The 15,526-nt window shown below is 37.9% G+C and overlaps 1 protein-coding gene across 2 annotated transcripts in view; it reads right to left on the reverse strand.

Annotated features, from left to right (window-relative positions):
* Window positions 1-3,809, reverse strand: part of LOC128659707 (gastrula zinc finger protein XlCGF49.1) — a 46,843-nt gene extending 43,034 nt beyond the window's left edge. Inside the window, exon 1 of one of the 2 annotated variants that reach the window (XR_008402468.1) lies at window positions 3,676-3,809. The gene's annotated coding sequence lies outside the window, so the exon portion shown is untranslated. The remainder of the gene's footprint in view (window positions 1-3,675) is intronic. The other variant, XM_053713278.1, reaches the window with a different exon arrangement.
* Window positions 3,810-15,526: the final 11,717 nt, after the last annotated feature.

Here is a 15,526-nt window from a genome sequence, read left to right on the forward strand (position 1 = left end):
CGCCGCTACTTTACTAGGTTCACCCCAGCGCCGCTACTTTACTAGGTTCACCCCAGCGCCGCTACTTTACTAGGTACACCCCCGCGCCGCTACTTTACTAGGTACACCCCAGCACCGCTACTTTACTAGGTACACCCCAGACGTAATTATTTTTGCATTTCATACAGTGGGGTTTTCTCTTCACTAAAATTCAGATTTTAGAACTGGATTTATGACCAAAGTACATGAAGACCGGATGAGAAAGGGTTTAAAACAGGTTGGTCAATTACTTATGAATCAGGGAAAAGTAAAACTTTTTGGATATTTTAAAAGACCATTTGATCTTTCTAACAAACAGATTAAAAAAAGTTAACTAAGATGTTGGCGTTGCATGTGAGAGATTGGAATTGAGAACTATGAGTTAAAATTACATAAACATGAGAGAGCTTATCCAAAGTTTATTAAGTTATAAAAATGATTACAGCAAAAAAAAAAAAAAATCACTATTGCAAAAAGGAGATATTGAGTTAACGGACAAAGCAAATAGGAAGAGATTGTTACTATTTTAGTTAAAGGGACATGAAACAAACGTTCTCTTATGATTTAAATAGAGTAAACATTTTTAAACAACTTTACAATATACATTTTGAGTCATTCTCTTAGTATCCTTCATTGAATGAGCAGCAATGCACTATTGGGAGCTAGCTGAACATGTTAAGCCAATGACAAGAGGCATATATGTGCAACCACCAATCAGCAGCTAACAACCACATCCTTAGCCTATCTAGTTATGGTTTTTAACAAAAGGATATCAAGAGAAAGAAGCAAAGTGAAAAATTGTTTAAAATTGGGGATTCTTGTCCCTTTAAGGATAGAAGCTCTAGTAACATGGAACAAGCAGCAGGTGCAGCAAAAAGATTTAGGTGAAACAAATGGAAATAAAAGCTTTAATGGCTACAGATCCCATGGGAATTGCACACATAATTAAAGCAAACAGTTTATCAGGCAAAGCCCCAGTTAGCATAAGGTGGTGTAGTAAAGGTTTGGCTAAACTGACCAATCAAAAGTCCAGGATACAAACAAGTAAGGCAGCAGTGTTGTAAAAAAAAAAAAAAAGGATATTCACAGGTCTAGTAGTAACTGCACAAGCCATGAAAGTAAACCATTTAATAAGACTAAGTATACAACAGAACAAGGTGCAGCTGAACCAGACCGTCAAAATCCAGGAATCAAATCAAACAACGTTAATAACAAATAAATATATCCTGGGGTCTCATTTAAAGGGATAGAAATCTTAAAAAGTTTTATGACTCAGAATACAATTTTAAGCAAATTTCCAATTTAATTCTATAATCAATTTTGCTTAGTTTACTTGGTATCCTTTGTTAAAGTGTTATCCCAGGTGAACTCGGGAGTGTGCATGTGTCTTTAGCCATCTGGCAGCAGTGCTTGCAACCATGTTTATAGCAATGTTATACATAATTACAAACACTGTAGCCATAGATTTGTGCGGAGGTTGCAACTACGTATAACATCATTATAAACATTGTTATAAACACTGCTGCCATAGAATGATACAGACACTGCAGCAGAGGTCACAACTATGTATAACATAAACATTGTTATAAACACTGCTGCCATAGAATGATACAGACACTGCAGCAGAGGTCACAACTATGTATAACATCATTATAAACATTGTTATAAACACTGCTGCCATAGAATGATGATACAGACACTGCAGCAGCAGAGGTCACAACTATGTATAACATCATTATAAACATTGTTATAAACACTGCTGCCATAGAATGATACAGACACTCTGCAGCAGAGGTCACAACTATGTATAACATCATTATAAACATTGTTATAAACACTGCTGCCATAGAATGATACAGACACTGCAGCAGCAGCAGAGGTCACAACTATGTATAACATCATTATAAACATTGTTATAAAACACTGCTGCCATAGAATGATACAGACACTGCAGCAGCAGAGGTCACAACTATGTATAACATCATTATAAACATTGTTATAAACACTGCTGCCATAGAATGATACAGACACTGCAGCAGCAGCAGCAGAGGTCACAACTATGTATAACATCATTATAAACATTGTTATAAACACTGCTGCCATAGAACGATACAGACACTGCAGCAGCAGCAGAGGTCACAACTATGTATAACATCATTATAAACATTGTTATAAACACTGCTGCCATAGAATGATACAGACACTGCAGCAGCAGCAGAGGTCACAACTATGTATAACATCATTATAAACATTGTTATAAAACACTGCTGCCATAGAATGATACAGACACTGCAGCAGCAGAGGTCACAACTATGTATAACATCATTATAAACATTGTTATAAACACTGCTGCCATAGAATGATACAGACACTGCAGCAGCAGCAGCAGAGGTCACAACTATGTATAACATCATTATAAACATTGTTATAAACACTGCTGCCATAGAATGATACAGACACTGCAGCAGCAGCAGCAGAGGTCACAACTATGTATAACATCATTATAAACATTGTTATAAACACTGCTGCCATAGAATGATACAGACACTGCAGCAGCAGCAGAGGTCACAACTATGTATAACATCATTATAAACATTGTTATAAACACTGCTGCCATAGAATGATACAGACACTGCAGCAGCAGAGGTCACAACTATGTATAACATCATTATAAACATTGTTATAAACACTGCTGCCATAGAATGATACAGACACTGCAGCAGCAGAGGTCACAACTATGTATAACATCATTATAAACATTGTTATAAACACTGCTGCCATAGAATGATACAGACACTGCAGCAGCAGAGGTCACAACTATGTATAACATCATTATAAACATTGCTGCAGCAGAGGTCACAACTATGTATAACATCATTATAAACATTGTTATAAACACTGCTGCCATAGAATGATACAGACACTGCAGCAGCAGAGGTCACAACTATGTATAACATCATTATAAACATTGTTATAAACACTGCTGCCATAGAATGATACAGACACTCTGCAGCAGAGGTCACAACTATGTATAACATCATTATAAACATTGTTATAAACACTGCTGCCATAGAATGATACAGACACTGCAGCAGCAGAGGTCACAACTATGTATAACATCATTATAAACATTGTTATAAACACTGCTGCCATAGAATGATACAGACACTCTGCAGCAGAGGTCACAACTATGTATAACATCATTATAAACATTGTTATAAACACTGCTGCCATAGAATGATACAGACACTGCAGCAGCAGAGGTCACAACTATGTATAACATCATTATAAACATTGTTATAAACACTGCTGCCATAGAATGATACAGACACTCTGCAGCAGAGGTCACAACTATGTATAACATCATTATAAACATTGTTATAAACACTGCTGCCATAGAATGATACAGACACTGCAGCAGCAGAGGTCACAACTATGTATAACATTATTATAAACATTGTTATAAACATTGCTGCCAGAGGGCTTAGGACACATGCATGCTCCAGAGCTTACACAGGGTTACTGCTTAACAAAAGGAGACCAAGAGAACTTTATAAAACTGTATTTTCTATCATTGGCTTTACTGCCCCTTTAGTTTATAAGGCAGAGTACAGAGCAGTACAATACTCAGGCTCAGGACAAACAAAAGGTCATTACCAGGTTACAGCTATGCAGCTTCCAGCAAACCAGGGTCAATAGCAGAAATGCAGGAGCTCAGGATATCAGCAGCATGAGGAAAGCCCATCTCAGTGTAGTTTAAATAATACATTAGCAAGGAAGTAATCTAGCAGCCATCTTGTACAGAGCAGACAGGAAGTGCTCCATCGGCCATGATACATTCTGGCAGCAATGCAGATAGTAAGGGAACACCAGAGAAAGGTAATTGTCACATCATACAGGGCAGACAGGAAGTGCTCCGTCAGCCATGATACATTCTGGCAGCAATGCAGATAGTAAGGGAACACCAGAGAAAGGTAATTGTTACATCATACAGGGCAGACAGGAAGTGCTCCATCAGCCATGATACATTCTGGCAGCAATGCAGATACTAAGGGAACACCAGAGAAAGGTAATTGTCACATCATACAGAGCAGACAGGAAGTGCTCCATCGGCCATGATACATTCTGGCAGCAATGCAGATAGTAAGGGAACACCAGAGAAAGGTAATTGTTACATCATACAGGGCAGACAGGAAGTGCTCCATCAGCCATGATACATTCTGGCAGCAATGCAAATAGTAAGGAAACAACAGCGAAAGGTAATTGTCACATCTTATACAGAGCAGAAAGGAAGTGCTCCGTCAGCCATGATACATTCTGGCAACAATGCAGATAGTAAGGGTGTTCTAAAATAAGTTGTATACCGCATAAAAATGCGAGACCTATGTCAATTCCAGTGATGTGAATCAGCTGCTGGAGGTGTGTGGCGCTTAATGCGCATGCGCAAGAGGCCCAACCTCCTCCAAACAGCTGTTTAAGGTGACTTACTTGAAAACAACGGGTCAAAGAATTCTATGGGCCGTGCCAGGCATGAGCACATGGCCCTACTCTTCACTCATCAGACAAGGCTCTAGCGGCACACTGGACTCTATTGGTTGTACAGCCACTGACTTCACGGACACATGGACCAATCAGATAATGCAGTAACGTTTTTTACTATGTATTATCTGATCGGTCTGTAGACCGTTTGATTTGCCCACGTCCATTCAATTTCCAAATTGTTCCATCACACGCCGCTGACTTTCTGTGCCTGGGGGGGGGTTGTGCTTATGGGGTTTACAGGGGGTGCTGATGGGGCTTACGTAAGTTATACAGGGGGTGCTTATGGGGTTTACAGGGGGTTCTGATGGGGATTATGTAGGTTACCCCCTCTGTAACCCCAATATAGGTGTCCTCATAAATCCCCCTCCCCTTTTTGACCTCCTTAAGTGGATATTGGGGAAATGGTAAAACATGTGTTTCTTAATTTTTAAAGAAGAATCTAAAAATCTAAATACCAATTTTCACGTCTGTAAAATCTTTGGTTTTTGAGATATAGGTATCCTTATTTTGACTCCCCTTAAGTGGATTTTCGGAAAATGGTAAAACATGTGTTCTTTATTTTTAAATGAGAATGTGAATACTATTTTTCACACCAGTAACATCTTTGGTTTTTGAGATCTAGGTATCCTCATAAATTACCCCCCCCCCCCTTTTGACCCACCTTAAGTGGATTTTCGGGGAAATGGTAAAACGTGTTTCTTTATTTTTAAAGGAGAATTTAAATGCAAATTGTCACATCTGTAACATCTTTGATTTTAGAGATATAGTTATCCTCATAAATCACCTTCCCTTTTGACCCCCCCTTAAGTGGATGTTTGGGAAATGGTAAAACATGTGATTCTATATTTTTAAAGAAGAAAGTAAATACTAATTTTTACATCAGTAACATCTTTTGGTTTTTGAGATATAGGTATTCCCATAAATCACCCTCCTCTTTTGACCCACCTTAAGTGGATTTTGGGGAAATGGTAAAACACATATTTATTTATTTTTAAAGGAGAATCTAAATACAAATTTTGACGTCTGTAACATTTATGGTTTTTGCGATATAAGTATCTTCATAAATCACCCCCCCCCCCTTTTGACCCACCTTAAGTGGATTTTGGGGAAATGGTAAAACACATATTTCTTTATTTTTAAAGAAGAATCTAAACACCAATTTTCACACCAATTTTCACATCTGTAAAATCTTTGATTTTAGAGATATAGTTATCCTCATAATTCAGCTCCCCTTTTGAACCCCCCTTAAGTTGATGTTTGGGAAATGGTAAAACATGTGTATTTTTATTTTTAAAAGAGAATTTAAATATCGATTTTCACGTCTGTAACTACTTTGGTTTTTGAGATATAGGTATCCTCATAAATCAGCCCCCACTTATTGACCCCCATTAAGTGGATTTTCGGGAAATAGTAAACCACATGTTTTTTTATTTTTAAAGGAGAATCTAAATACCAACTTTCACAGCTATAACATCTTTGGTTTTTAAGATAGGTATCCTCATAAATCAGCCTCCCCCCTTTTGACCCCTTTAAGTGGATTTTGGGGAAATGGTAAAACACCCATTTCTTTATTTTTCAAGGAAAATCTAAAAACCAATTTTCACGTCTGTAACATTGTTGGTTTTTGAGATAGGTATCCTCATAAATCAGCCCCCCCCTTTTGACCCCTTTAAGTGGATTTTGGGGAAATGGTAAAACACCCATTTCTTTATTTTTCAAGGAAAATCTAAATACCAATTTTCACGTCTGTAACATCGTCGGTTTTTGAGATATAGGTATCCTCCGAAAAAAGTTCACCCTCTTTTTCACTCTCTTAGGGACATAATTTCCCAAATTCCTTCCTTAGTGTGTGCCTTTCAAAAAAGAGTAGAGAGAGACCTTAATCAATTAGCTTACTGTGTAAATAAGAATAAAGGAAAAAATCTAACTAGAGAAGAACATATGGCACTTAAGAAATTGGGTGAAAGAAGAGAATTGGGGATTAGGGCGGCAGACAAGGGGGGATCGGTCGTAGTAATGGACCGATCCTTTTTTGTCAAAGAGGGCTATAGACAATTAGATGATTCTCGCAAATACACAAAATTGTCTTTCAATCCAACAATACGCTTCCAAAATGAACTTAGGCATTTAGTTGATGATGGAATGGAGGGAGGTTTTCTTGATGATAATACCAGAGATTTTTTGCTGGTAGACCACCCAGTTATTCCAATCTTCAACTTCCTGCCGAAAGTTCATAAATCCCTAGAAAATTTGGTGGGTAGACCCATAATAAGTGGCATTAATTCTATATTTGAACATCTTCCACAATGGTTGGATGAAATACTCCAACCATTAGTGAAACAGTTGCCAAGTTTTCTAAAAGATACCAAGCAGTTGTTGTTGGAAATGGAATCTATAGAATGGAAAGAAAATTTCGTATGGCTGACTATAGATGTAGTTTCGCTGTACTCCTCAGTTAGACATGATAAAGGTCTAGAGACATTGAAATACTATCTACACAGAAATAAAAGTTTTAGTGATGATCTTTGCAAGTACATTCTGTGAGTAACAGAATACTAACCCATAACTTCTTTGCCTTCGAGGGAGATTTCTTCCTCCAAAGATGTGGGACAGCCATGGGAGGTAAATTTGCCCCATCCTATGCAAATTTATTCATGGGATGGTGGGAGCTGTCCCACATCTTTGGAGGGGAAAATCCAGATAAGAGCCACATAGTCTATTATAGACGTTTCATAGATGATTTGTTATTTATATGGTGTGGCAGTCCCAAGGAGGCAAAGAGGTTTGTGGAAAGGCTAAATATAAATAATGCAGGAATTCAATTTACCTTTGAGATAGGAAATAGAAATATTAACTATCTGGATGTTACCCTTAAGGGGGGAAACTTGGGCAGAATAGATGTGGAAATATACAGAAAACCCATATCGGGCAACACGATTCTGCATGCCCATAGTAATCACCCGCAAAGGGTTTTCAAATCAGTAATAAGAGATCAATATATAAGACTAAAGAGGAATTGTACAGATAAGGAAAATTATTTCAAGCAAGCTGAAGATCTCAATAAAAGATTGAGATCAAGGGGATATAAACAAAAAGATATAGACTTAATAAGGAAATCCATTGATGACCAGGATAGGTCAAAATTTCTAAACTACAGAGAAGGGTCTAGAAAGAAAAAACTAGAAGAAGATAAAACAGTAACCTTTGTCACTCAATACAGCAACCAGTATGAACAGATTTGCCAGATTATAAAAAATAATCTATCAATACTAAGAGCAGATGATGGCCTAGAGGAGATCAATCCCAGAAACTGTAGATTTGCATTCAGAAAAGAATTATCTATAGGAAACAGAATAGCTCCCACACAATTAAAACCAGAGTTCAATAGGAGAAGCTCATGGTTAGAACACACAGGAGTTTTTAGGTGCAGCAATTTACACTGCAAAGCATGCGAGAAATTAGAACACAGACAGGGATTCAGGAGTAGTGTGACAGGAGAGACTTTTGAATTTAAAGGCTGCACAAATTGTAGAGCCACTTATTCTATATACCTTTTAACGTGTATTGAATGTGAGGTACAGTATACTGGACTCACGACACGAGAAGAAAGATATAGGATTAGAGAGCACCTATCTAATATTAAATTAGGGAAACTGACTACTCCACTTGTGCTTCATTTCAAAAACTATCATAACAAAAGTAGTAAGACTTTAAGATGGACCGTTATTGAATCTATAAAGACAGGCGCAAGGGGAGGTGACAATCTTAGCTAAAAGGGAGATTTTCTGGATGCACAGGCTGAGGACTAGGATGCCACAAGGACTAAATTCGGAATATGATCTAATTAATTTTTGGCGGTAGTCCTCGGTCTGTGTATCCAGAGATGAAAAAGTGTTATTGTTTAAAGTGTCATATTCAGTGAAATAATAAATGATTAATAAATATTTAAAATATGATACTAGCTAGTATTGATTGTGAAATACATATGCTTAATGAATACTTTACTAATTGTCCATATCATAGGTGACCTTTTAAGGAATCATGTAGATCACTTAGTGTCATGGGTTCATGTACAATAAAATTATTTAATAAAATTATTTAACTAAATGTGAGAAGGGAACTGAGTGTATCATAACAATGCCCTATGAAGGAAACAAATGATAGTACTGCTGTTTAGAAAATGAAATATTATTATCCTCAATGAATATGGGAAGTCATGGGTTAATTCCCAGGTGTTGGTTTTAACCAATGGGCGAATGCCTGCAGATTTAAAAAGAGCCGATATGGGCTAATTGACCACACTACGATTACGGCCAGCGAGCTGAAACGCGTCAGTGGGTCACTGGGAATAACCCAAGACATCTCAACCTGAGCTGTATTACAGTATATGTCATCTGCTGTTCCAATATCAAATAAAAGAAGAGTTTTAATCGCATAACCTTGGAGGTGCCTCTATTTCTTTATATTGCCTACATCATAAAAACAACGTAACTTCCAAATTTCATGTTCCTAGGTTAAACGGTTTGAGCTGGGCGTTGATGAGTCAGTCAGTCAGGACTTCTTTTATATATATAGAAGATATATATATATCTGTACAGTATATAGACAGACAGATACAGAAAATGATAGAGAGATAGACAGATACAAAGAGAGAGATATAGACAGACAGATGAAGAGAGAGAGTCAGATACAGAGGCTCCAATGATTGAAAGTTATATGAGGCGGCAACATATTACAAGGGATCATCCACTATGTCGAGTGAACCTGTCAAAATATTTCAAGCTCCAGACATGCCATTGGTCGTCAATGTTGACTATAATTAACACCCTGCATCGCCAACCATATTGGCGATGTATAGTAAAGGATCCCTTGAAATAGAACTGCTGTGTGCCTAACCACTAATCTGAAGTACTCCACGATCACAAAATAACACTACACTAATAAATATCTTAATCGCCAAAAAGTCACCTCAAGTACTTATCTATCTTATTAACCCCTATGCCGCCACATACTCACGGAGAATACCCTACACTTTTAACCCTAAACCGCCACAACCCCCACCATAAACTTACCCTATGCTACCTAACCCCCCTCTAAACTAAACCCCCTAAGTAACATAACAATAAAATAAAAAATCTGTTACAGAAAATAAAAAAACACCATTATACCTAATACTAATTTATGTGCCCCATAAAAATAAACCCCAACACTAAAATAAATTACAATAGCCCTTATAAATGCCTTTTGTAGGGCATTGCCCTAAAGATAATTTAGCTCTTTTACAAAAACACAATTACAAGACCCACTCTACAATACAAGTACCCCCCCACCCTCCAAAATAATATCATCTACCCAAAAAACCTATCCTAAAAGATACAATTTAAAATAAAAAACATTTTCTTCAAAATAAAAAAACAACCCAAAAAAAGCCCAAACTAACCACAAAGTTTGTACAAAAATCCAGCTCTTTTTTATCGACGCTGGGCCCTCTTCATCCCGGTTCCAGGCGCCAGGGCCCCATCTTTGCCACGACGGAGGCCTACTTCGGTGGCCTTTTCCACCTCCTCCGCTCCACATCTTATCTTCGCCTCTCGTCCTAGATCCCTATTCTTCATTCTGTCGCCACCACACACTGATATTCTGGAAGCTCGGAAACCCCATTATATAGGGTGACCACAGTCAATCCCAATAGCAAAGAAGTAAAAGCTGCCTGACTGCTGACTCCATAAAGGGATAGAAACCCCATAATGTTCTTTTATGATTCAGACAGAACTTACCATGTTAAATAAGGTTCCCTTTTACTTTTATTATCATATTTGCTTACTTCCCATGATATTCTGTGTTGAAGAGATAACAATCTTTTTTCTTTCATGATTCCGATAGAACATACAGTCCAATTTTCTTCTATTATCAATTTAGCTTCATTCTCCTAATATCCTTTATTGAAGCAGCAGCAATGCACTACTGGGAGCTAGCTGAACACATTGGTAAGCCAATGTTATAATTGTGCAAATACCAATCAGCAGCTAGTTCGGGCCTACCTAGGTATGCTTTAAACAAGGATACCAAGAAAACTAAGCAAAAAGAAGTAAAGTGGAAAGTTTTTTTTAATTTTTTTTTAATTTTTTTAATTTTTCTTTATTGAAACAAATAAACAAACAATACAGGTTACAGCGTTCACCGAAAAATACAAAAGGGGATTGGTTACAAATGAAATGGTTTTGGTAACGATACAGCATGATCCCCGTTATTACATCCACTGTACATGATATGATAAATTTCTACTGGACACTTTATTAATACTTTTAATACTGTAGTTTAATATTTCCTTGTATTTGTTACCTCAGGATTCGTTATAACCAAATTTATTCTGTACTTTGTTAGGCCTATGATGTATTGTGCTCAATGCATTATATGGAGTGGCAATATTCTTCCCAGATAAGATTCATAGCTAAGAAATCATCCAATCTCTTCGTAGCGTTATAGTAATATTTTTCCATTGCTAACGTATAATTAACTAATGAACGCCATTCTGAGATTAAAGGAACTGCTGTTGACTTCCATTTTCTAGGTATTAATCTTCTGGCACAATTAAGTAGTATAATTATAAGCCGTTGTCTCAATTTACATTTTATTTTTGGTATATTATTGAATAGGAATATGAGAGGGTCTAAGGGTATCTCTATATTGATTGTCTGTTTGATGGCCAAATGAATATCTTTCCAATATTGGCTAATACAAGGGCATGTCCACAAAATATGCTGGTCATTTCCCACCCCCCACATGTTCTCCAGCATTTATTGTCCCTAAGGCTGTATATCGCAGCTAGTCTAACTGGGGTTTTATACCATCTGCATAACAGTTTTAGATTTGATTCCAGTTGTGCTATAGATGAGGTATATGAGCACAGGTTTTTAAATATTCTTGCCCGTTGTTCCGAGGTTATAGGTGTTTGAAGTTCATCAGACCATTTGTTTGTGTAGGTCGGAAGACATTTAAAATGTTGATCTAGCAGTATTTTATATATTAGTGAAAGTGAACCTTTTGAATATGTATCAGATCTACATAAGCAGGCCCATTTATCAAGCTCCGTACGGAGCTTGAAGGGCCGTGTTTCTGGCGAGTCTTCAGACTCGCCAGAAACACAACTTATGAAGCAGCGGTCTAAAGACCGCTGCTCCAAAACCCTGTCTGCCTGCTCAGAGCAGGCGGACAGGAATCGCCGGAAATCAACCCGATAGAATACGATCGGGTTGATTGACACCCCCCTGCTGTCAGCAGGGGGCGGCGTTGCACCAGCAGCTCTTGTGAGCTGCTGGTGCAATGTTAAATGCGGAGAGCGTATTGCTCTCCGCATTTAGCGAGGTGTTGCGGACCTGATCGGCAGTGTCGGATCAGGTCCGCAACACCTTTGATAAATTGGGGCCATGGACTTAAATAGAGTTAGAGATCTATAGAATTGTGCACGTTTTACATGCGTGGTAAGGTAGTGATTTAATTGGAAATATCTAAACCATGGGTTAAAATAGCTTCCAAATGTTTCTTGCAAGACAGTCTTTGATTTGAGGGATTTATTATCCATGGCCAGACTGCATGGTATGATGTCTCTTAAAGTTAAGTCCCTTACATATTGGGTATGGTGAAACCTCTGGGCTTCTGGGTTATATTTCAGAGGCGTTAGAGGGGATGGAGTACTAGTAATCGACTGGAAGCTAATAAGGCATTTGTCCCACATTTTGAATGTTAGTCTAGTTATTTCCGATGTAGACGGGTTCATAGTCCTATGAATATGTGGTACCCAACAACTTGCACCTAATTGTGCATTTTGTGCCAGATCATGGTCTAGTCTTACCCATTCTTTGTGAGTGTCATGTTTACACCAATCTATTATCCTTGTTAATGTGCATGCTATAAAATAGTTGTCATATTCCTGTAGCTTTAAGAACTAAGACCAACCCACTCCTTCACCTCCCTTTAAAGGTGTGTTCAGTACACCTGTGCTTTGCTTGATAATTGAAGTTTGTAGTTCCCACTCTGCTTCAAGCTCTAAAGCTAAATTCTACAGATCCTGCGCTTGTACCTGTTTAAGGAAATCCTTGTTGTCATCTCTCCAGCTTCTAAACCTAAGAAGCATTTCATGCCGCTTTACACATCAAGAAACAGACTTTGGCAGCAACTCTTGCAATTCTGTGTTAACTCTGCAGTCTGATTTTCCAGCCAGCTCCGTTACTGACTGTTTACCTCTACCAGGAAATAAGAACAGCTTCCCTGCTGTGATCCGTTTTGACTCAGTGCCAACTTCGCTCTCTGCAGTTCTAAACTCACTCGCACGTATCATTAATTTTATATACAATTGTCTCAAGCTGTATATATTGTTATCCAAAGTTCTGCTGACATACAAACTGTTAAAGTGCTTACACCTGGTTAAATCTGGCTCTCTCCTTCTCTCTGTATCACACACTTTGCCTGCTGTAACCTGATACCTCTTGCTATATGGACACTGCAGACTGCAAATCAGTTTCTCACTTCTAAGCTTAACTAAAAAGAGACTTTGCTATACAAATCTGCTTTTCTCATACAAGTACCAATAAGCTGCTTGTTTGCTGCCTTCTATCTTTAAAGAACACAACTCTTTACAATTGTGTAAAACATACAAAGGCTACATTTCATCTGTTTTATTCACTTTATTTTGATTCTGTAAAGTGTTATAAAATGAACTTATACTAAGTAAATCAGCTATCTCCCTTGGTAATAACCTTTTGTATAAGCCTGTTTCACTTAAGGTTCTCTGGGAATAGCCACATTATACAAGCTTATAACAGAATTATCAAGCCTATAAAGAAATTTACTAACATATATACATTATAGTTTAAAGCTTGTATAAAGGAAAATCATGGATCCTGCCTCAATGGCAATTGAAATAGCTTCCTTAAACCAGAAAGTTGAAATTTTAGCACAAGGTTTGACTGAAGTTAAAAATGAAAACCACACCCTGAAGAGGTTAATGAATGATTTCTTTTCAAGGAAAGAGGCTGATCACCCTGAACCACAGGTTAACCCTCCACGTATTTTTTCTGGTGAAAGAACACGCTTTCGTGAATTCAGAAATGCATGCATGCTGATGTTTTCCATGAAGCCCAGGACATATTACACTGACAAGATCAAGGTTTGTACTACCATCTCTTATCTAACTGGAGATCCCCGTTCGTGGGCTGATAAGTTTTATGAAACTGATGATCCTATAATGAATTCTATCAGTGAATTTTTTAAGGAGATGGCTGTCTTGTATGAGGATTGCAACACCCAGTTAACAGCAGAAACAAATTTGCGCACCCTGAAGCAAGGCAAACGTCCAGTTGAGGACTATGTGGCAGATTTCCAGCTCTGGGCCACAGATTCGCAGTGGAATACTGTAAGTTTAAAAAACCAATTTCGTTTAGGTCTCTCTGAACACCTTAAGGATGAGATCTCTCGCATTGAACCTCCAGACACCATGGAATCCCTCATAAAGATATGCATAGCAATGGACAGACGATACAGAGAGAGGAGAGCCGAAAAACAACACCCAGAGACTTACCTCAAAAGGTTTACACCCTCTCATGCTGAAAAGACCTCCACAGCCCCTGTGCCCATGGAAATTGGGGCCATCTGTGGACCATTATCCCAAGAAGAGAAACAGAGAAGGAGGATATCAAACCTCTGTATGTACTGTGGGAATAAAGAACACAGTGTCTCTTCCTGCCCTATTTTGAACCGGCAAAAAAGGGGTAAGATTCTTATAGTTAACCCAAATACTGATAACATTCATGAATCACAATTAACTTTCACATTGTCTTTGCAGTGGGACCAGCATCATCTCAAGACTGAGGCGCTGATTGATTCTGGAGCTTATGGAAGCTTCATTGACAAAACCCTTGTATATACTAATAAAATACCTTGTGTGCAAAAGCAAACCCCTATCTATGTGAAGGTTATTGATGGTTCTACCTATTTAAAAGGCCCAATCACACACCATACTGTTCCCTTACTTGTCTCTTGTAACATGGGTCATACAGAATACATTACGTTTGATATCATTCCTAGCTCACTACACCCCTTAATATTGGGTTATCCGTGGTTAAGAAAACACAACCCTCAAATAGACTGGAGCAGTAACACAGTAACTTTTTCTTCCCCATACTGTTCTGCTACCTGTTTTCCCTGTGTGGAAATCAAAACTCTACACCCTCATATACCATTGCAGTATTCAGACTTTTCAAATGTATTTGACCTTAAGGAAGCCGAAAATCTACCTCCACACAGACCTTATGATTGCCCCATTGACACTAAACCTGGGTCTATCATACCGTTCGGCCGAATTTTTTCACTCTCTCAAAAAGAATTAAAAGTTCTCAGAGAGTACCTAGACGATAATCTAAGGAAAGGTTTTATTTCTACCTCAACCTCTCCTGCAGCAGCGGGCATATTCTTTGTCACAAATAAAGATGGGACCTTACGCCCAATCATTGATTACAGAGCATTAAACTCTATTACCATTAAAAATAGGTATCCACTTCCTTTAATACCTGAATTACTTGAACGGTTAACAGATGCAACCATTTTTACCAAACTAGATTTGAAGGGAGCATACAACTTAATCAGGATAAAAAGCGGTGACGAATGGAAAACAGCATTCAGAACCCGTTATGGTCTCTTTCAATATAATGTTATGCCATTCAGCTTAACTAATGCTCCGGCCACATTTCAATTTTTCATAAACGATATTTTCAAAGACTTAATGGATGTGTGTGTTGTAATATATCTAGACGATATTTTGATATACTCCAAAAATCTAACTGATCATGTTAAACATGTAAGATGGGTTTTGTCTAGATTAAGAGAACATCAGCTATACGCCAAGGCTGAGAAATGTGTATTCCATGTAAAGACAATAACATTTTTGGGTTACATAATCTCCCCTAACAGT

The sequence above is a fragment of the Bombina bombina genome, chromosome 5 (assembly GCF_027579735.1).
Source record: "Bombina bombina isolate aBomBom1 chromosome 5, aBomBom1.pri, whole genome shotgun sequence".
Lineage (NCBI taxonomy): Eukaryota > Metazoa > Chordata > Amphibia > Anura > Bombinatoridae > Bombina > Bombina bombina.